This window comes from Pseudophryne corroboree, chromosome 5, assembly GCF_028390025.1.
Source record: "Pseudophryne corroboree isolate aPseCor3 chromosome 5, aPseCor3.hap2, whole genome shotgun sequence".
In the NCBI taxonomy this organism is placed as follows: Eukaryota; Metazoa; Chordata; class Amphibia; order Anura; family Myobatrachidae; genus Pseudophryne; species Pseudophryne corroboree.
This window is the reverse complement of record NC_086448.1, coordinates 279659314-279681932: the sequence shown is the minus strand read 5'-3', so window position 1 is coordinate 279681932 and position 22619 is coordinate 279659314.

Sequence of the window (22619 nt, the reverse complement as noted above, 5' to 3'; positions counted from 1 at the left end):
CTTCTTAAAGGTAGAGGCCACGGATCCTCCGTGAGCCTCTCTTGAAGTTCCGGGTACCAAGTCCTTCTTGGCCAATCCGGAGCCACGAATATAGTGCTTACTCCTCTCCATCTTATAATTCTCAGTACCGTGGGTATGAGAGGCAGAGGAGGGAACACATACACTGACTGGTACACCCACGGTGTTACCAGAGCGTCTACAGCTATTGCCTGAGGGTCCCTTGACCTGGCGCAATACCTGTCGAGTTTTTTGTTGAGGCGGGACGCCATCATGTCCACCTTTGGTTTTTCCCAACGGTTTATAATCATGTGGAAGACTTCTGGGTGAAGTCCCCATTCTCCCGGGTGGAGGTCGTGTCTGCTGAGGAAGTCTGCTTCCCAGTTGTCCACTCCCGGAATGAATACTGCTGACAGTGCTATCACATGATTTTCCGCCCAGCGAAGAATCCTTGCAGCTTCTGCCATTGACTGCTTCTTGTGCCACCCTGTCTGTTTACGTGGGTGACTGCCGTGATGTTGTCCGACTGGATCAACCCGGCTGACCTTGAAGCAGAGGTCTTGCTAAGCTTAGAGCATTGTAAATGGCTCTTAGCACCAGGATATTTATGTGAAGTGATGTTTCCAGGCTTGACCATAAGCCCTGGAAATTTCTTCCCTCGCAGGCTGGCATCCGTGGTCACCAGGACCCAGTCCTGAATGCCGAATCTGCGGCCCTCTAGAAGATGAGCACTCTGCAACCACCACAGGAGGGACACCCTTGTCCTTGGTGACCGGGTTATCCGCTGATGCATCTGAAGATGCAACCCCGACCATTTGTCCAGCAGGTCCCACTGGAAAGTTCTTGCGTGGAATCTGCCGAATGGGCTTGCTTCGTAGGAAGCCACCATTTTTCCCAGAACCCTTGTGCATTGATGCACTGAGACTTGGCTCGGTTTTAGGAGGTTCCTGACTAGCTCGGATAACTCCCTGGCTTTCTCCTCCGGGAGAAACACCTTTTTCTGGACTGTGTCCAGAATCATCCCTAGGAACAGAAGACGAGTCGTCGGAACCAGCTGCGATTTTGGAATATTGAGAATCCAACCGTGCTGTCGCAACACTACCTGAGATAGTGCTACACCGACCTCCAACTGTTCCCTGGATCTTACCCTTATCAGGAGATCGTCCAAGTAAGGGATAACTAAAACTCCCTTCCTTCGAAGGAGTATCATCATTTCGGCCATTACCTTGGTAAAGACCCGGGGTGCCGTGGACCATCCAACGGCAGCGTCTGAAACTGATAGTGACAGTTCTGTACCACAAACCTGAGGTACCCTCGGTGAGAAGGGTAAATTGGGACATGAAGGTAAGCATCCTTGATGTCCAGAGACACCATGTAGTCCCCTTCTCTTGAATTTAAACCTCTGTTTGTAAGTGTTCAAAGATTTTAGATTTAAAATCGGTCTCACCGAGCCGTCCGGCTTCGGTACCACAACAGTGTGGAATAATACCCCTTTCCCTGTTGCAGGAGGGGTACCTTGATTATCACCTGCTGGGAATACAGCTTGTGAATGGCTTCCAAAACTGCCTCCCTGTCTGCTTGTAAAGCCCCAGCGTCATGCTGAGGGCTTGGCAGAGGCGGGAGAGCGCTTCTGTTCCTGGGAACTGGCTGATTTCTGCAGCCTTTTTCCTCTCCCTCTGTCACGGGGCAGAAATGAGGAACCTTTTGCCCACTTGCCCTTATGGGAACGAAAGGACTGCGCCTGATAATACGGCGTCTTCTTATGTTGAGAGGCGACCTGGGGTAAAAACGTGGATTTCCCAGCTGTTGCCGTGGCCACCAGGTCTGAAAGACCGACCCCAAATAACTCCTCCCCTTTATAAGGCAATACTTCCATATGCCATTTGGAATCCGCATCACCTGACCACTGTCGTGTCCATAACCCTCTTCTGGCAGAAATGGACAGCGCACTTACTCTTGATGCCAGTCGGCAAATATCCCGCTGTGCATCACACATATATAGAAATGCATCTTTTAAATGCTCTATAGGCAATAATATACTGTCCCTATCTAGGGTATCAATATTTTCAGTCAGGGAATCCGACCACGTCAACCCAGCACTGCACATCCAGGCTGAGGCGATTGCTGGTCGCAGTATAACACCAGTATGTTGTGTAAATACATTTTAGGATACCCTCCTGCTTTCTATCAGCAGGATCCTTAAGGGCGGCCATCTCAGGAGAGGGTAGAGCCCCTGTTTTGACACGCGTGTGAGCGCTTTATCCACCCTAGGGGGTGTTTCCCAACGCACCCTAACCTCTGGCGGGAAAGGATATAATGCCAATAACGGTTTAGAAATTATCAGTTTTTTTATCGGGGAAACCCACGCTTCATCACACACCTCATTTAATTTCTCAGATTCAGGAAAACTACAGGTAGTTTTTCCTCACCGAACATAATACCCCTATTGGTGGTACTCGTATTATCAGAAATGTGTAAAACATTTTTCATTGCCTCAATCATGTAACGTGTGGCCCTACTGGAAGTCATATTTGTCTCTTCACCGTCGACACTGGAGTCAGTATCCGTGTCGGCGTCTGTATTTGCCATCTGAGGTAACGGGAGCTTTAGAGCCCCTGACGGCCTATGAGACGTCTGGACAGGCACAAGCTGAGTAGCCGGCTGTCTCATGTCAATCACTGTCTTTTGTAAAGAGCTGACACTGTCATGTAATTCCTTCCAACAGTTCATCCACTCAGGTGTCGACCCCCTAGGGGGTGACATCCCTATTACAGGCAATTTGCTCCGCCTCCACATCATTTTCCTCCTCATACATGTCGACACAAACGTACCGACACACAGCACACACACAGGGAATGCTCTGATAGAGGACAGGACCCCACTAGCCCTTTGGGGAGACAGAGGGAGAGTTTGCCAGCACACACCAGAGCGCTATACATACATATATATATATATACATACATACATACATACATATATTATATATATATATAGGGATAACCTTATATAAGTGTTTTTCCCCTTATAGCTGCTGTATTGTTTATACTGCGCCTAATTAGTGCCCCCCTCTCTTTTTTAACCCTTTCTGTAGTGTAGTGACTGCAGGGGAGAGCCAGGGAGCTTCCCTCCAACGGAGCTGTGAGGGAAAATGGCGCCAGTGTGCTAAGGAGATAGGCTCCGCCCCCTTCTCGGCGGCCTTTTCTCCCGTTTTTCAGTGTAATCTGGCAGGGGTTAAAATTCATCCATATAGCCCTGGGGGCTATATGTGATGTATTTTCGCCAGCCAAGGTGTTTTTATTGCTGCTCAGGGCGCCCCCCCCTAGCGCCCTGCACCCTCAGTGACCGAAGTGTGCTGAGGAGCAATGGCGCACAGCTGCAGTGCTGTGCGCTACCTTGGTGAAGACAGGATGTCTTCTGCCGCCGATTTTCCGGACCTCTTCTTGCTTCTGGCTCTGGGACCGGACTCCATGGCTGGGCCTGTGTTCGATCCCTCTGGAGCTAATGGTGTCCAGTAGCCTAAGAAGCCCAATCCACTCTGCACGCAGGTGAGTTCGCTTCTTCTCCCCTCAGTCCCTCGATGCAGTGAGCCTGTTGCCAGCAGGTCTCACTGAAAATAAAAAACCTAAAACTAAACTTTTCACTAAGCAGCTCAGGAGAGCCCCTAATGTGCACCCTTCTCGTTCGGGCACAAAAATCTAACTGAGGCTTGGAGGAGGGTCATAGGGGGAGGAGCCAGTGCACACCAGGTAGTCCTAAAGCTTTACTTTTGTGCCCAGTCTCCTGCGGAGCCGCTATTCCCATGGTCCTTATGGAGTTCCCAGCATCCACTAGGACGGCAGAGAAAGGCACAATAGCAGTATTGTCCGATGTTGTCATTGTCACAGTCAGAGGATATATAAAAAGAATCATTTCTTTGTATATCAAAAAGGCTTCAACATTAACTATACATGGAACAACTCCTGAATTGCACATAGGGTAGTGAGCAATTTTAAGTGAAAGTGGTGTAAATCGGGCAAGGTGAAGGGTGCAAATAGGACTGCCAACACCTGTGTCCTCTTACACCTGGTGGTATATTTACTAAAGTTCTTTTTTATTGATTGTTATAGATTTTAAATAGATGAAAATCGATGTAAATCAATTCTGGGTTTCAGGGGCTAAAACACACCATTACTACTAACACTTAAAAATTAATTAAAAAATTGTGTTAGTAAATGTACACAACATCGACTTAGATCATCTGTTAGTAAATGTAAACACAACATCGACTTAGATCATCTGTTAGTAAATGTAAACACAACATCGACTTAGATCATTTAACATCGATTTAAAATCAATGAAATTTTTTGTTGTTGTAAATATACCCCCTAGTGTGTATATGGCAAATGGCGTGAGATATTCCCCCCCCCCCCGGCGTGATATATTCCCCCCCCCCCACACATAACCAAGCCGCTCTGAGAGGTGTAGCATACTGTCTTTTTCTTTACATTGTTTCTTATTCGCATCACAAGCACAAAGAAACACCACTCACAGTGTACTACTGATGCTAGGCTGCGACTTTATCCGCACAGGAAATAGTTTTACATACATAGAAAGACACAGATGAAGCACAACAAAACTTGCCATGAGAAAAAGTCGTAGCTGCTGCATCATATATAGATAGGGATTAATTTGCACTAGGGATGTGCACTTGAAATTTTTCGGGTTTTGTGTTTTGGGTTCGGTTCCGCGGCCGTGTTTTGGGTTCGACCGCGTTTTGGCAAAACCTCACCGAATTTTTTTTGTCGGATTCGGGTGTGTTTTGGATTCGGGTGTTTTTTTCAAAAAACCCTAAAAAACAGCTTAAATCATAGAATTTGTGGGTCATTTTGATCCCAAAGTATTATTAACCTCAAAAACCATAATTTCCACTCATTTTCAGTCTATTCTGAATACCTCACACCTCACAATATTATTTTTAGTCCTAAAATTTGCACCGAGGTCGCTGGATGACTAAGCTAAGCGACCCTAGTGGCCGACACAAACACCTGGCCCATCTAGGAGTGGCACTGCAGTGTCACGCAGGATGGCCCTTCCAAAAAACACTCCCCAAACAGCACATGACGCAAAGAAGAAAAAAAGAGGCGCAATGAGGTAGCTGTGTGAGTAAGATAAGCGACCCTAGTGGCCGACACAAACACCTGGCCCATCTAGGAGTGGCACTGCAGTGTCACGCAGGATGGCCCTTCCAAAAAACACTCCCCAAACAGCACATGACGCAAAGAAGAAAAAAAGAGGCGCAATGAGGTAGCTGTGTGAGTAAGCTAAGCGACTCTAGTGGCCGACATAAACACCTGGCCCATCTAGGAGTGGCACTGCAGTGTCACGCAGGATGGCCCTTCCAAAAAACACTCCCCAAACAGCACATGACGCAAAGAAGAAAAAAAGAGGCGCAATGAGGTAGCTGTGTGAGTAAGCTAAGCGACCCTAGTGGCCGACAAACACCTGGCCCATCTAGGAGTGGCACTGCAGTGTCACGCAGGATGGCCCTTCCAAAAAACACTCCCCAAACAGCACATGACGCAAATAAAAATGAAAGAAAAAAGAGGTGCAAGATGGAATTGTCCTTGGGCCCTCCCACCCACCCTTATGTTGTATAAACAGGACATGCACACATTAACCAACCCATCATTTCAGTGACAGGGTCTGCCACACGACTGTGACTGAAATGACGGGTTGGTTTGGACCCCCACCGAAAAAGAAGCAATTAATCTCTCCTTGCACAAACTGGCTCTACAGAGGCAAGATGTCCACCTCATCATCATCCTCCGATATATCACCGTGTACATCCCGCTCCTCACAGATTATCAATTCGTCCCCACTGGAATCCACCATCTCAGCTCCCTGTGTACTTTGTGGAGGCAATTGCTGCTGGTCAATGTCTCCACGGAGGAATTAATTATAATTAATTTTAATGAACATCATCTTCTCCACATTTTCTGGAAGTAACCTCGTACGCAGATTGCTGACAAGGTGAGCGGCGGCACTAAACACTCTTTCGGAGTACACACTTGTGGGAGGGCAACTTAGGTAGAATAAAGCCAGTTTGTGCAAGGGCCTCCAAATTGCCTCTTTTTCCTGCCAGTATAAGTACGGACTGTCTGACGTGCCTACTTGGATGCGGTCACTCATATAATCCTCCACCATTCTTTCAATGGTGAGAGAATCATATGCAGTGACAGTAGACGACATGTCCGTAATCGTTGTCAGGTCCTTCAGTCCGGAACAGATGTCAGCATCAGCAGTCGCTCCAGACTGCCCTGCATCACCGCCAGCGGGTGGGCTCGGAATTCTGATCCTTTTCCTCGCACCCCCAGTTGCGGGAGAATGTGAAGGAGGAGATGTTGACAGGTCGCGTTCCGCTTGACTTGACAATTTTGTCACCAGCAGGTCTTTGAACCCCAGCAGACTTGTGTCTGCCGGAAAGAGAGATCCAAGGTAGGTTTTAAATCTAGGATCGAGCATGGTGGCCAAAATGTAGTGCTCTGATTTCAACAGATTGACCACCCGTGAATCCTTGTTAAGTGAATTAAGGGCTCCATCCACAAGTCCCACATGCCTAGCGGAATCGCTCCCTTTTAGCTCCTCCTTCAATGCCTCCAGCTTCTTCTGCAAAAGCCTGATGAGGGGAATGACCTGACTCAGGCTGGCAGTGTCTGAACTGACTTCACGTGTGGCAAGTTCAAAAGGTTGCAGAACCTTGCACAACGTTGAAATCATTCTCCACTGCGCTTGAGACAGGTACATTCCACCTCCTATATCGTGCTCAATTGTATAGGCTTGAATGGCCTTTTGCTGCTCCTCCAACCTCTGAAGCATATAGAGGGTTGAATTCCACCTCGTTACCACTTCTTGCTTCAGATGATGGCAGGGCAGGTTCAGGCGTTTTTGGTGGTGCTCCAGTCTTCTGTACATGGTGCCTGTACGCCGAAAGTGTCCCGCAATTCTTCTGGCCACCGACAGCATCTCTTGCACGCCCCTGTCGTTTTTAAAAAAATTCTGCACCACCAAATTCAAGGTATGTGCAAAACATGGGACGTGCTGGAATTTGCCCATATTTAATGCACACACAATATTGCTGGCGTTGTCCGATGCCACAAATCCACAGGAGAGTCCAATTGGGGTAAGCCATTCCGCGATGATCTTCCTCAGTTGCCGTAAGAGGTTTTCAGCTGTGTGCGTATTCTGGAAAGCGGTGATACAAAGCGTAGCCTGCCTAGGAAAGAGTTGGCGTTTGCGAGATGCTGCTACTGGTGCCGCCGCTGCTGTTCTTGCAGCGGGAGTCCATACATCTACCCAGTGGGCTGTCACAGTCATATAGTCCTGACCCTGCCCTGCTCCACTTGTCCACATGTCCGTGGTTAAGTGGACATTGGGTACAACTGCATTTTTTAGGACACTGGTGAGTCTTTTTCTGACGTCCGTGTACATTCTCGGTATCGCCTGCCTAGAGAAGTGGAACCTAGATGGTATTTGGTAACGGGGGCACACTGCCTCAATAAATTGTCTAGTTCCCTGTGAACTAATGGCGGATACCGGACGCACGTCTAACACCAACATAGTTGTCAAGGCCTCAGTTATCCGCTTTGCAACAGGATGACTGCTGTGATATTTCATCTTCCTCGCAAAGGACTGTTGGACAATCAATTGCTTGGTGGAAGTAGTAAAAGTGGGCTTACGACTTCCCCTCTGGGATGACCATCGACTCCCAGCAGCAACAACAGCAGCGCCAGCAGCAGTAGGCGTTACACGCAAGGATGCATCGGAGGAATCCCAGGCAGGAGAGGACTCGTCAGAATTGCCAGTGACATGGCATGCAGGACTATTGGCATTCCTGGGGAAGGAGGAAATTGACACTGAGGGAGTTGGTGGGGTGGTTTGCGTGAGCTTGGTTACAAGAGGAAGGGATTTACTGGTCAGTGGACTGCTTCCGCTGTCGCCCAAAGTTTTTGAACTTGTCACTGACTTATTATGAATGCACTGCAGGTGACGTATAAGGGAGGATGTTCCGAGGTGGTTAACGTCCTTACCCCTACTTATTACAGCTTGACAAAGGCAACACACGGCTTGACAAATGTTGTCCGCATTTCTGGTGAAATACTTCCACACCGAAGAGCTGATTTTTTTGGTATTTTCACCAGGCATGTCAACGGCCCCATTCCTCCCACGGACAACAGGTGTCTCCCCGGGTGCCTGACTTAAACAAACCACCTCACCATCAGAATACTCCTTGTCAATTTCCTCCCCAGCGCCAGCAACACCCATATCCTCCTCATCCTGGTGTACTTCAACACTGACATCTTCAATCTGACTATCAGGAACTGGACTGCGGGTGCTCCTTCCAGCACTTGCAGGGGGCGTGCAAATGGTGGAAGGCGCATGCTCTTCACGTCCAGTGTTGGGAAGGTCAGGCATCGCAACCGACACAATTGGACTCTCCTTGTGGATTTGGGATTTCGAAGAACGCACAGTTTGAGTCTTTTCAGTTTTCTAGCGAGAGGCTGAGTGCTTCCATCCTCATGTGAAGCTGAACCACTAGCCATGAACATAGGCCAGGGCCTCAGCCGTTCCTTGCCACTCCGTGTGGTAAATGGCATATTGGCAAGTTTACGCTTCTCCTCCGACAATTTTATTTTAGATTTTGGAGTCCTTTTTTTACTGATATTTGGTGTTTTGGATTTTACATGCTCTGTACTATGACATTGGGCATCGGCCTTGGCAGACGACGTTGCTGGCATTTCATCGTCTCGGCCATGACTAGTGGCAGCAGCTTCAGCACGAGGTGGAAGTGGATCTTGATCTTTCCCTAATTTTGGAACCTCAACATTTTTGTTCTCCATATTTTAATAGGCACAACTAAAAGGCACCTCAGGTAAACAATGTAGATGGATGGATACTAGTATACTTATGGATGGACGAGCGACTGCCGACAGAGAGGTAGCTACAGCCGTGGACTACCGTACTGTGTCTGCTGCTAATATAGACTGGATGATAATGAGATGAAATCAATATATATATATATATATATATATATATATATATATATATAATATCACTAGTACTGCAGCCGGACAGGTATATATATTTATTATGTAATGACTGATGACGGACCTGCTGGACACTGTCAGCTCAGCAGCACCGCAGACTGCTACAGTAAGCTACTATAGTAGTATGTATAAAGAAGAAAGAAAAAAAAAAAAACCACGGGTAGGTGGTATACAATTATGGATGGACGAGCGACTGCCGACACAGAGGTAGCTACAGCCGTGGACTACCGTACTGTGTCTGCTGCTAATATAGACTGGATGATAATGAGATGAAATCAATATATATATATATATAATATCACTAGTACTGCAGCCGGACAGGTATATATATTTATTATGTAATGACTGATGACGGACCTGCTGGACACAGTCAGCTCAGCAGCACCGCAGACTGCTACAGTAAGCTACTATAGTAGTATGTATAAAGAAGAAAGAAAAAAAAAAAAACCACGGGTAGGTGGTATACAATATTATATATATATTATATACAATTATATATATATATATATATATATATATATATATATTAAACTGGTGGTGACTGGTGGTCAGGTCACTGGTCACACTATCAGCAACTTGCAAGTAGTACTCCTAAGCAGACAATCACAATATATATTATACTGGTGGTCAGTGTGGTCACAATAGCAGTGTGGCACTCTGGCAGCAAAAGTGTGCACTGTACGTTATATGTAGTACTCCTGAGTCCTGCTCTCAGACTCTAACTGCTCCCCACTGTCAGTGTCTCCCCCACAAGTCAGATAATATACAGTCACACTATCTATCACTTCAGCAAGTAACTAGTACTCCTCCTAATGCTCCCCAAAATTACTACTGTGTCTCTCTCTGTCTCACTCTCTTCTCTATAAACGGAGAGGACGCCAGCCACGTCCTCTCCCTATGAATCTCAATGCACGTGTGAAAATGGCGGCGACGCGCGGCTCCTTATATAGAATCCGAGTCTCGCGATAGAATCCGAGCCTCGCGAGAATCCGACAGCGGGATGATGACGTTCGGGCGCGCTCGGGTTAACCGAGCAAGGCGGGAAGATCCGAGTCGCTCGGCCCCGTGTAAAAAAACATGAAGTTCGGGCGGGTTCGGATTCCGAGGAACCGAACCCGCTCATCCCTAATTTGCACACAGATGTACAGATGTTGCATATCAAAATGATCAGTGCAAAATAGAAAAGTAGTTTTGTTATTTCCATGGTGGGAGTCCGGATTGAGGGAGTACTCGCAGGGATTGAGACTGGGGGATCAGTTTGGGGAGTGAGCCTGGGGGAACTCCAACTGCTTGGGGAGCACTGAACATACCCCCAGAGAGACAGAAATGGGGGCATTCCTTGAGGCCCATGAATCTATACCCACGAGCAAGGTCATGGTGTTCCAAATTAATTTGTTAGGAGATATGTTGTAGGTGGCATCCCGGCATCCCGACTGCTTAAAAACCTGACAGGGGTGCTCAACTAAACTAACCCTAAACTTTTCCCCCTTAGCCTAACCCCCCCTCCACGCAGCCTAACCTTAACTCTCCCCCCACTACCTAACCCTAACCTTTCCCCCTTAGCCTAACCCTAACTCTTCCCCCAGAATACTTATGTTCAGGTCTCCGGCTGTCAGGACTCCATCATCGGCATTCTGACAGGTGACGGGATACCGTCGCTTGTAATCTGACTCCTGGGATCCCGTCCGTTGGGATGCCAAGTACATCCTGTTGGAGGAACCGGGGGGGGCATATTTACTAAAGGTCGATTTTGTTTGTTTTTGTTTGATTTTAGAACGATGTTCAATTGATTTTAATCGATGTTGGGTTTCCAGGGCTAAAGACACATTTACTAACATTTAAATGTTAATATTAAAAATTCATTTGCTAGTAAATGTGTGTTTTAACCCTGGAAGCCCAACATCAATTAAAATTGATTTAACATTGATCTAAATTTGAACAAAAACAAACAAAATCGACCTTTTGTAAATATACCCCCAAGTGAAGGAAACAGTTACTGAAGAGGGGTAATTTAATATTCTACAAAATAGTAGAGTGCAGCGTATCTTTAATGCCACACCTATAATAAAACATCTTGTTAGCATTTTCTTAGGGTAAACACAGACTTTATTTGCCATCTGCGTAGACTTTTTCTATGACCATTGTGTATATACAGTGTATGCTGTATATATGCATCTTAACAGAGATGTCCCAATCAGACAGCAACTTGACTACAGAATCCAAAGTAGATACAAGGAAGAACCGTCGTAAGTCATGATCAATTTCACTGGGAAGCCAGGTATATCCACTCTTAATGATCTTCTATCTTATTGGCTTTTTCCTAATTTCGGTCAATGTATGGGGGCCCCAATGCAACCCATTATTCATATCTCCAAATTGTTTATTGGTTTTGTGACATTTCTAAATTGCCTAGGGCTTTGTCCCTTCCTCCGACAACGCTCTTGAGTAAGCTAACCCTGCTAACCTCTGTGGGAGATATTTCTTCTGATATCTGTATGTACAACCTGTTCTTACTGACAAGTTTAGAACCCAACTTTGCTGGGAATCTGATTTACAATGTACCTTTACTACTCTACTATGGGAAAACATTTACAATTCATTCCATACAGATGTAGCCATGCTCCTTGCACCTACCTGTGTCTATTGCTGTCCCCATTCATGCGTGTATAAAGTCTGCGCTTTAGATGGGTAGATGGTTTCGGCAAACCAGGCACAAATGCACTCATCGTGGCTACATCTGTACGTCTAGATGTACTAATCATATTGAAATGCATTTCAAACTACTCCATCACCTACTGTACATTGCCCAGTCCTCCATGGATTCTGGGTACAGGTTTTTGATTTACTATCTAAACTACTTCAGATAAGTGTAACACGAGTCTGGTTCTTGCTTTGTTAGATTGGTGCCCCTCTTCTATTCCCAAAAACAAATGTTTCTTGACAGGTCAGATTTTACTTGCAGCTAGAGCTGCTCTGGCCCAACTGTGGAAGTCCCCTGATCCTCCTACTTTGGTTAAAGTGATCTCTAAATTTCAATTTAATATTTAGACTTGTGTCTATGTATGGGTCGTTAGGTCAACACAACTTAGGTCGACAGTCATTAGGTTGACCACTGAAGGTTGACATGGGCATTAGGTCAACATGCACTAGGTCGAAATGGACATTAGGTCGACATGTACTAGGTCGACATGTGAAAAGGTCGACATGAGTTTTTGGACTTTGTGTCATTTTCTTCGTTAAGTGACGGGAACCCCAACTAGTGCACCGCGTCTGCTCGCATGGCTCGCCATGCTTCGGGCAAGGTGCCTCGCTGTGCTCAGCACAGGTTACCATTCCCAATTGTAGTCCACGTGGATCGTAAAGTATGAAAAGTCTAAAAAAAATGTGAAAACTCACGTCGACCTTTTGTCCTGTCGACCTAGTACATGTTGACCTAATGACCATGTTGACTTAATGCATGTCGACCTAATGCCCATGTCAACCTTCAGTGGTTGACCTAATGACTGTCGACTTAAGCTGTGTCGACCTAAAGACCGTATCCCCTATGTACTACTGTGACTCTGTGTTCATACAGAACTGTACGTCTTTGTTTCACTGTAATTCTGGATGGGTTTTTTTATACCAGTAATACCTATTTGATTACCCTCCCCCTCCTTTTTCTGTACCCCCTCCGCTTTTAGTTTTGCTTTTTGTTATTTTTGTTTTGAAAAATCTCAATAAAAATAATTGATGTAAAAAGAAAAGTAAAGCTGGAAAACATTTTTTTATCTCTATAATTAATTCACCCCAGATTGCTGCAAATAGAAAATAAATCTGCAAAAATGAAGCAAAAGATTGTTTCATGGATGAATTTAACCTTATTGAGAAGCTTGACATGGCCTTTTGTATCTTTTCATTGGATTTTATTCTAAACATAGCTTTAAAAAAACTGGATTTAAGTTCTAATGTATGTTTACTTTTTTAAAAGAAAAAAACTTTTTAAAATTTTTAGGAGTGCTCCAAAACGTACAGTGAGTGATTGAATTTTGACTGATTTGAAGCTAGCAACTGTGACCAGATGTTATTCAATTCTCTTGATTAAAAGTGCTATTCTGATTGCTTTGAACACTCATATACTGTCTTACAGGGTGTCTGAATAAAAAAAAAAAAAAAAAAAAAAATACAACGAACTTAAAAGTTTCCACATATATTTTATTTTTAAATGTACCTGTATTAAAGTTAATTAGAACTCATAAATGTGTTCATAGTGCTCTTTCTCCTATTATTGTTGATTTGAAACCTGTTTTTAAATAGATTTAGCTTTTATACCTCTTTTTTATTTTTAGATTTTCTTTGCATAGTTTTGCATGAAAATGTACTTTGCAGCTTTTACCGTGTGAAGTAGAGAGTTTAATTTGCATCTATTCAGAAGAGTATTCTGCTGAGAACTTTATATGGCATTTATCTTATGCATGATACAGTGTAGCTCCTACTTCCAGGATCTGTTCTGTCAAAATATAAGTTTCAGATTGCAGTTATTATCAAAAAGTATATACTGTATATTTTATGAAAACAAAGTTCATTAAAAGTAAATAAGAAAAAAAACAATGTAGCACTATGTTCTTATTGTTGTATTGTTACATGAAAAATGTAATAAAATAGATTTACAAAAGTAAACCAGAACAACATAAGGGAAAATAGCTGCATGATCTTGTACAGGGGTTTAGTAGGAAATACAATCAAAATCCCAACGGTCAAAATACCGACAACAATTGACCGATGGTCAAAATCCTGACAAGGTCAAAATACCGACATTTAAAGTCCCGGCAAGGTCAAAATCCCGAAATTTAAGATGCAGACAGGTCAAAAAGTCAACACAAGTTTTTCATTGTTTTTTGTGTGTATGTTGACATAGGTGTACCGCGTCCTCTCTCACTATGCTCGTCATGCTACAGGCTTATATTCCCCCTCCAGGTCCACTGGGATGGTAAAGTATGAACAAGTCGGTTTCAATGAAAAAATAATGAAAAACTCATGTCGACTTTTTGACCTGTCAACAATTTAAATGTCGGAATTTTGACCTTGTCTGGATTTTTTTTTATTGAAAACAGATATTCATTTTGCAGGGGAAAGGGTTCAGAAAAGAAAAAAGGAGGGGCTGGGAGGAATATAAAACCAGGGGAATGGGATGTAGACATACAGTAATCAAAAATGTCAAATAGTCAAATATAACATTCCAATATAGGTAAAGTACAAGAAAAACAAAGAGATCTGTAGAGATGTGCAGATGGGCATAAGTCAAACAATGAAACATAGCGGCAGACAAAAAATCCATTGGAGTCACAGGGCTAGCATAGTCAGTACTCAAGGCGAAAATGGAAGCAGAGTCAGTTAGGGGGGAGGAGAAACACCCCCGCCAACAGTTATGTACTCATGCCATGCCATCCATTTCACCAACGTGGAGGAGGCTGAGGAGGAATAAGGCAGAAACTCAGTTTCCATAGTAAAATGCAATTGAATTTTATTGGTGACCAGGGCTAGGGGAGGAGGAGAAGGTTGTTTCAAAATTTGGCCCAATGCAGCCCTTGCTGCTATGCAAATATGGCTCAGCAAATATCGTTGATGAGGTGGTACCTCAGCAGGGAAAATATGGAATAAAGCCATGGCCGGAGAGGGGGCGAGCAACAGGTTTAAGAACTTATTAATCAGCGTAAATACCTTGCACCAGAAACTGCGAAGGGAAGGACAGGACCAGAAAATATGAAAAATATTGCCTACTTCCCCAGTTACACCAACAATATTTAGAACAAGACTGCCAAAATGTATGTAATCTATCAGGTGTTAAATACAGTCTATTAAGAAGTTTGATATGCATCTCTGTGTGATTCAAACAATTAGACATTTGATAGGATGAAATAAATATATGTTCCCATTGGGCTTCAGACAAGGGGAGATCCAAGTCTTGTTTTAGCTGTGCATTAGATTTTGTGGTAACAAATAAACCGACAAGAGACTTATACCAAAAAGATATGTCACTCTTGGAATCACACAGAGATACACACGCTATTACAACCTGGGACATCGGATTTAGAGGTGCTACATGTTTAGGTAAACGTTTGTACCAGTGTTGAGTTTGGAAATAATGTAATAATTCTCCACTGGGGAGGCTAAATCGAGATTGGAGTCGGGAAAAAATAAGATTTTACTCACCGGTAAATCTATTTCTCGTAGTCCGTAGTGGATGCTGGGCGCCCATCCCAAGTGCGGATTGTCTGCAATACTTGTATGTAGTTATTGCCTAACTAAGGGTTATTGTTGAGCCATCTGTTGAGAGGCTCAGTTATATTTCATACTGTTAACTGGGTATAGTATCACAAGTTATACGGTGTGATTGGTGTGGCTGGTATGAGTCTTACCCGGGATTCAAAATCCTTCCTTATTCTGTCAGCTCTTCCGGGCACAGTATCCTAACTGAGGCTTGGAGGAGGGTCATGGTGGGAGGAGCCAGTGCACACCAGGTAGTCTAAAAGCTTTCTCTTAGTTGTGCCCAGTCTCCTGCGGAGCCGCTATTCCCCATGGTCCTTACGGAGTTCCCAGCATCCACTAGGACGTCAGAGAAAGAAAAACATTACCATCCAGAAGATCACCCAAGACATTCAAATGACAAACATACCAGGCAGAGAGATTTAAATTAGGGCTCAATTTAGCTATGGCTTATAGTGAGATAGTCGTGTAAGGAAATTGATGCCCAGGTAGGCGTAGCACTAATTTGTCCCAGATCTGTAAAGACATTCTCATGGCTGGGAGAAGGGTCAAAGAACGGGGTCTTAAGCTAGGGTGTATCTTAAATAGATCTTCTAATGGGAAGTCTAAACTTCCCATATATTCAAGGGATACCCAACCCACAGCAGGCGCTCCACCCATCCAGTATTTGAGCTGGGCTAGGACACAAGCCTCCTGGTAAAGAACCAGGGCGGGCATATCTAGCCTTCCCATTCTACGAGGGAGAGTCATTCTGGACCGAGCCAGTGTAGGTGGGCGTGCCTTCCAGATATAACGTAGCAGAATTGAACGACACCTATCTAGATACTTTTTAGGGATAAGAAAGGGTATAGTTCAGTATAAGTACATGAGTTTAGGCAAGAGGGTCATTTTAAAGGCCGCTAGGCGACCAATCCATGAAATGTCATAAGATAACCAGGACTTAGTCAGGTCTAAAAAACTATTAATAAGTGGGGGTTAGTTAACATCAAAGACAGAGGACGTAGAAGGAAGGATATGTATGCCTAAGTATTGAAGTGAAGTTAAGCGCTAGTTATATGGGTATTGTGATTGAAGCTGGAATATTGATGGGGAGAACATCTATTTTTGTTGTATTTATTTTATAATAGGAAGATTCACTATATCGTCTCAAGATATCATACGATCACGGGAGAGTGGATATTTATTATTATTATCATTTATTTATATGGCGCCACAAGGGTTCCGCAGCGCCCAATTACAGAGTACATATGCACATAATCAAAACAGTGACTTACAGTTGAAATCAATTTTGGACAAGTACAGGGTAACTATGCATAACACCAGTAAATGACAGAGATAAGTTCCAGGTGGCCCAAAAACTGTGATTTGGGCAGTTGAGAATTATTAAAGAAGAAAAGGGTGAGCACGTGAGGGAAGAGGGCCCTACTCGTGAGAGCTTACATTCTAGGGGTAGGGGTAGACAGACAGGGGTGACACAGATGGGGTACATAGAGAGCATGGAACAGGGGGTTAGGATGAGATTTGGCTGGGTTTGGTAAAGAAATGGGTCTTGAGAGACCGTTTGAAGTTTTGTAGAGAGGTGGAGAGTCTGAGGGGGAGAGGTAAAGAATTCCAAAGGAAGGGAGCAGCACGTGAAAAATCTTGGAGATAGGAGTGGGAGGAAGTAATCAGGAGACAGGAGAGGCGGCGTGCATTAGCAGAGCGAAGAGGACGGGTGGGAGAGTAAAGGGAGATAAGGTCAGAGATGTAAATGGGAGAGGATTGGGTGAGAGCTTTGTAAGTGAGAGTGAGAAGTTTGAATTGGATTCTGAAGGGGAAGGGAAGCCAGTGAAGGGCTAGTAGGAGAGGGGAGGTGGATGTAGTGCATTTGGTGAGGAAGATGAGCCGAGCAGCAGCATTGAGGATAGACTGGAGTGGAGAGAGGTAATTGTCAGGGAGGCCAGTTAGGAGGAGATTACAGTAGTCCAGTCTGGAAATAATCAGTGAGTGAATAATGATCTTAGTGGCATCCTGGGTGAGAAAAGGTCTGATCCTGGAAATGTTTTTGAGATGAAAATGACAGGTTTGTGAGAGGTGCTGAATGTGTGGTTTGAAGGAGAGGGAGGAGTCAAGGATTACACCAAGACAGCGTACTTGGGGGCTAGAGGAGATAGTCGTGCCATCAATTGATAATGAGATTGTGGGAGGTGAGGTTGTGCGGGAGGGTGGGAAGATGATCAGCTCAGTCTTAGACATGTTGAGTTTAAGAAAGCGCTGGGACATCCAGGAAGAGATAGCAGAAAGACAGTTAGAGGCACGAGTGAGGAGAGCCGTGGAGAGATCAGGGGAGGAGAGGTAGATTTGAGTGTCATCAGCATAGAGGTGATACTGGAAATTAAAAGAACTAATGAGTTCACCTAAAGAGGACGTATAGAGAGAGAAAAGGAGAGGCCCAAGAACAGAACCTTGGGGGACACCAACAGTTAGTGGAAGTGGGGGCGAGGTAGCATCATGAGAGGAGACAGAGAAGGAACGATCGGAGAGGTAGGAGGACAGCCAGGAGAGGGCAGTATCACGTAGACCAAGAGAGTGAAGGATTTGCAGAAGAAGAGGGTGGTCCACAGTGTCAAAAGCAGCAGAGAGGTCAAGAAGAATAAGCAGAGAGTAGTGGCCCTTAGATTTGGCGGCATGGAGGTCATTGCAGACTTTTGTGAGGGCAGTTTCAGTGGAGTGGAGAGAGCGGAAACCAGACTGGTATGGGTCAAGCAGTGAGTGAGAGGAAAGAAAGGCAGTAAGGCGATTATAGACAATACGCTCAAGAAGTTTGGAGGCAAAGGGGAGGAGAGAGATCGGTCGATAGTTGGAGAGAGTGTTAGGATCAAGGGTAGGTTTTTTAAGAATAGGGGAGACAAGAGCATGCTTGAAGGCAGAGGGGACAGTGCCTGATGAGAGGGAGAGATTGAGAAGGTGGGCAAGATGGGAACAGGCAGAAGGGGAGAGGTAGCGAAGGAGGTGGGAGGGGATAGGGTCGAGTGGGGAGGTTGTGGGGGGGGGAGGAGTGTATGAGGGCCATGACTTCCTCACCAGATACTAGGGAGAAAGATGTCAGAGTTGGTAAGAGGGTAGGGGAGGGGTGGCAAAGGATGGGTGGTGGCTGGTTGCTGGACTGGTGGGATGTGATGTCCTGACGTATGGAGTCAATCTTGGATGTGAAGTAAGTGGCAAAGTCAAGAGCAGACAATGAGGAAGGGAGAGGAGGTGGTGGTGGGCAGAGGAGGGAGTTAACAGTGGCAAAGAGGCGCCGGGGGTTGGAAGAGTGGGTAGAGATGAGGATTTTGAAGTATGATTGTTTAGCAAGGGAAAGGGCAGCACTGTAGGATGAGAGCATGAATTTGAAATGGAGGAAGTCTGCTTGAGAGCGTGATTTCCTCCAGTGTCGCTCGGCAGTACGTGAGCATTTTTGTAGATATCTGGTGCATTTGGTGTGCCAGGGTTGAGGTGTTGATCTGCGAGGGTGAATAGTGGTTGGTGGAGCAACAGAGTCAAGGGCTGAAGTAAGAGATGCATTGTATAGAGATGTGGCTTGTTCAGGGCATGTGAGAGAGAAGAGGAGAGAGAAGCGAGTCAAACAGGGAGGATAGGGATGAGGTGTCAATAGCCTCAATATTACGCTTAGTGATGGTAGCCTTAGGAGGGAGAGATGGGGGAGCAGAGATAGATAAGTTGAATGAGAGCAAGTGGTGGTAAGAGAGGGGAAAAGGGGAATTGGAGAAATCAGAAACAACACAGCGGTGAGTGAAAACCAGATCCAGTGAGCTCCTGTTCACATGGGAGGGTGAGTTGGTCCACTGGGAGAGACCAAGTGAAGATGTGAGGTTAAGGAGTTTAGAGGCAGGTGGTTTTGTGGGGTTATCGATAGGGATGTTGAAATCACCTAGGATAATGGTGGGAATGTCAGAAGAGAGGAAGTGAGGTAGCCAGGAAGCAAAGTTGTCGAGGAATTTAGAGGAAATGCCAGGTGGACGGTAAATGACAGCAACTCGAAGATTAGTGGGTTGGTAGAGGCGAATTGCATGGACCTCAAATGTAGAGAATGTAAGAGATGGTTCTGGAGGTATAAGTTGGTATGTGTAGCTTGAGGGTAAGAGGATCCCAACACCACCCCCATGACGACCCCCAGGTCGGGGTGTGTGTGAGAATGTAAGGCCCCCAGCCGAGAGAGAAGCAGGAGAAGCGGTGTCATAGGGTGTAATCCAGGTTTCAGTAATGGCCAGGAGGTGCAGGGAGTTGGATATGAAGAGGTCGTGAGTGGGGGTCAATTTGTTGCAAACAGATCTGGCATTCCAGAGTGCACAGGATAGGGGGTATGAGTTTGTTGGAGAGATGTGAATGAGATTATCTGGATTGCTATGGCGTTGAGGTAAGCTTGATGGGGAAGGAAGGGATAAAGAGGGTGAATTGATGGTGCTGGGGCCTTGGCTAGAAAGGGAGACTGCAGGAGTGAGGCAGGGAGGGAGTGCAGTATGATACTGGTGGAGGAGAGGTGAGGAGACAGGCAGAGGAGGGAGAGAGCAGGGTTGAGTGCTGGGGTATAAATGGTGTGAAGGGGCAGAAGTGAATTGCAGTGGGGAAACAGAAGAGGAGGGGAAGGGAGGCAGAGAGGAGACAGCATGAGATGTAGGAGACTGGGAGAGAGGGATAGAGGTGGTAACAGGGGACAGAAAAAAGGAATAGGAAGACGAGGATTAATGAGGGATGTTGCCAGCCTGGCCATAGTGTGGATGGGGTAAATAGTGGTAGCAAAATGAGAGTAGGAGGAGGAGTGGTGGCTGAATAAGAGAGCAGTGAAGTTTGCAGAAATAAATTCAATGTTAAACTGTCGTTATTATCTACAGGTAACAGTAAATCAAATATTTGCTGATGTTAGTTGGAAAATTACACAGTGTTGGCAAACTGCAAGTCAGTGTTACTTCATTAAATATGCTTCTCAGTGACCCATTTGTTGTCCAGGTGTTTGCAGGGTCAGAGGAGAAGTTGCAATGCAGGTGTTTGTGCAGAAAGAGAATGTATAGTTTTCCAAATAAGTGAGGTTTGGAGAATATTAGGAGTAAACAAACATTTGTAGCTGCAGTCCAAGTTTTGGGGGTTTGTGTTGTTTTTTTGTGTGCAATTGATGGTGCTTCCTTTCAGTTTCCGTCCAGTAGAAGTCCAGTAAAAGTCACAGATGACACCCTTAGAAAGTTTCTCCCTTTGAAAGCTTTCACCCCACACTGAATCAGCTACGCTGTTTCAGCTAGACTACAAGCTAATATAAAGAGCAACACACATGTGTATGTAAGCACATTGATTGATTGGACCCACCCCTAGCCCATCACCCATTTAAAGCAATAAAACTTACACAGACAAATGGTGTGGGGGTATGAAACCATCACACATTCCCCAAATGCAAAAAATAAAGTTTGCTAAAATCTGCTAAATGATTAATAAGCTAAACATACCTATTGCTAAGCATTCATGAAAGTCATATATGATAATTAACAGATGCAGTGTAGCTTGCTGGCGCTTGTAGTCCCACTAGACATACCTATTGCTAAGCATTCATGAAAGTCATATATGATAATTAACAGATGCAGTGTAGCTTGCTGGCGCTTGTAGTCCCACTAGACATACCTGTTAAGAGAACAATGAGATATGCGGTTACTTCATAGTCCTTGCAAATTGATCACTAATTTTCCAGTAAAAGTCACAGATGACACCCTTAGAAAGTTTCTCCCTTTGAAAGCTTTCACCCCACACTGAATCAGCTACGCTGTTTCAGCTAGACTACAAGCTAATATAAAGAGCAACACACATGTGTATGTAAGCACATTGATTGATTGGACCCACCCCTAGCCCATCACCCATTTAAAGCAATAAAACTTACACAGACAAATGGTGTGGGGGTATGAAACCATCACACATTCCCCAAATGCAAAAAATAAAGTTTGCTAAAATCTGCTAAATGATTAATAAGCTAAACATACCTATTGCTAAGCATTCATGAAAGTCATATATGATAATTAACAGATGCAGTGTAGCTTGCTGGCGCTTGTAGTCCCACTAGACATACCTATTGCTAAGCATTCATGAAAGTCATATATGATAATTAACAGATGCAGTGTAGCTTGCTGGCGCTTGTAGTCCCACTAGACATACCTGTTAAGAGAACAATGAGATATGCGGTTACTTCATAGTCCTTGCAAATTGATCACTAATTTTCCAGTAAAAGTCACAGATGACACCCTTAGAAAGTTTCTCCCTTTGAAAGCTTTCACCCCACACTGAATCAGCTACGCTGTTTCAGCTAGACTACAAGCTAATATAAAGAGCAACACACATGTGTATGTAAGCACATTGATTGATTGGACCCACCCCTAGCCCATCACCCATTTAAAGCAATAAAACTTACACAGACAAATGGTGTGGGGGTATGAAACCATCACACATTCCCCAAATGCAAAAAATAAAGTTTGCTAAAATCTGCTAAATGATTAATAAGCTAAACATACCTATTGCTAAGCATTCATGAAAGTCATATATGATAATTAACAGATGCAGTGTAGCTTGCTGGCGCTTGTAGTCCCACTAGACATACCTATTGCTAAGCATTCATGAAAGTCATATATGATAATTAACAGATGCAGTGTAGCTTGCTGGCGCTTGTAGTCCCACTAGACATACCTGTTAAGAGAACAATGAGATATGCGGTTACTTCATAGTCCTTGCAAATTGATCACTAATTTTCCAGTAAAAGTCACAGATGACACCCTTAGAAAGTTTCTCCCTTTGAAAGCTTTCACCCCACACTGAATCAGCTACGCTGTTTCAGCTAGACTACAAGCTAATATAAAGAGCAACACACATGTGTATGTAAGCACATTGATTGATTGGACCCACCCCTAGCCCATCACCCATTTAAAGCAATAAAACTTACACAGACAAATGGTGTGGGGGTATGAAACCATCACACATTCCCCAAATGCAAAAAATAAAGTTTGCTAAAATCTGCTAAATGATTAATAAGCTAAACATACCTATTGCTAAGCATTCATGAAAGTCATATATGATAATTAACAGATGCAGTGTAGCTTGCTGGCGCTTGTAGTCCCACTAGACATACCTATTGCTAAGCATTCATGAAAGTCATATATGATAATTAACAGATGCAGTGTAGCTTGCTGGCGCTTGTAGTCCCACTAGACATACCTGTTAAGAGAACAATGAGATATGCGGTTACTTCATAGTCCTTGCAAATTGATCACTAATTTTCCAGTAAAA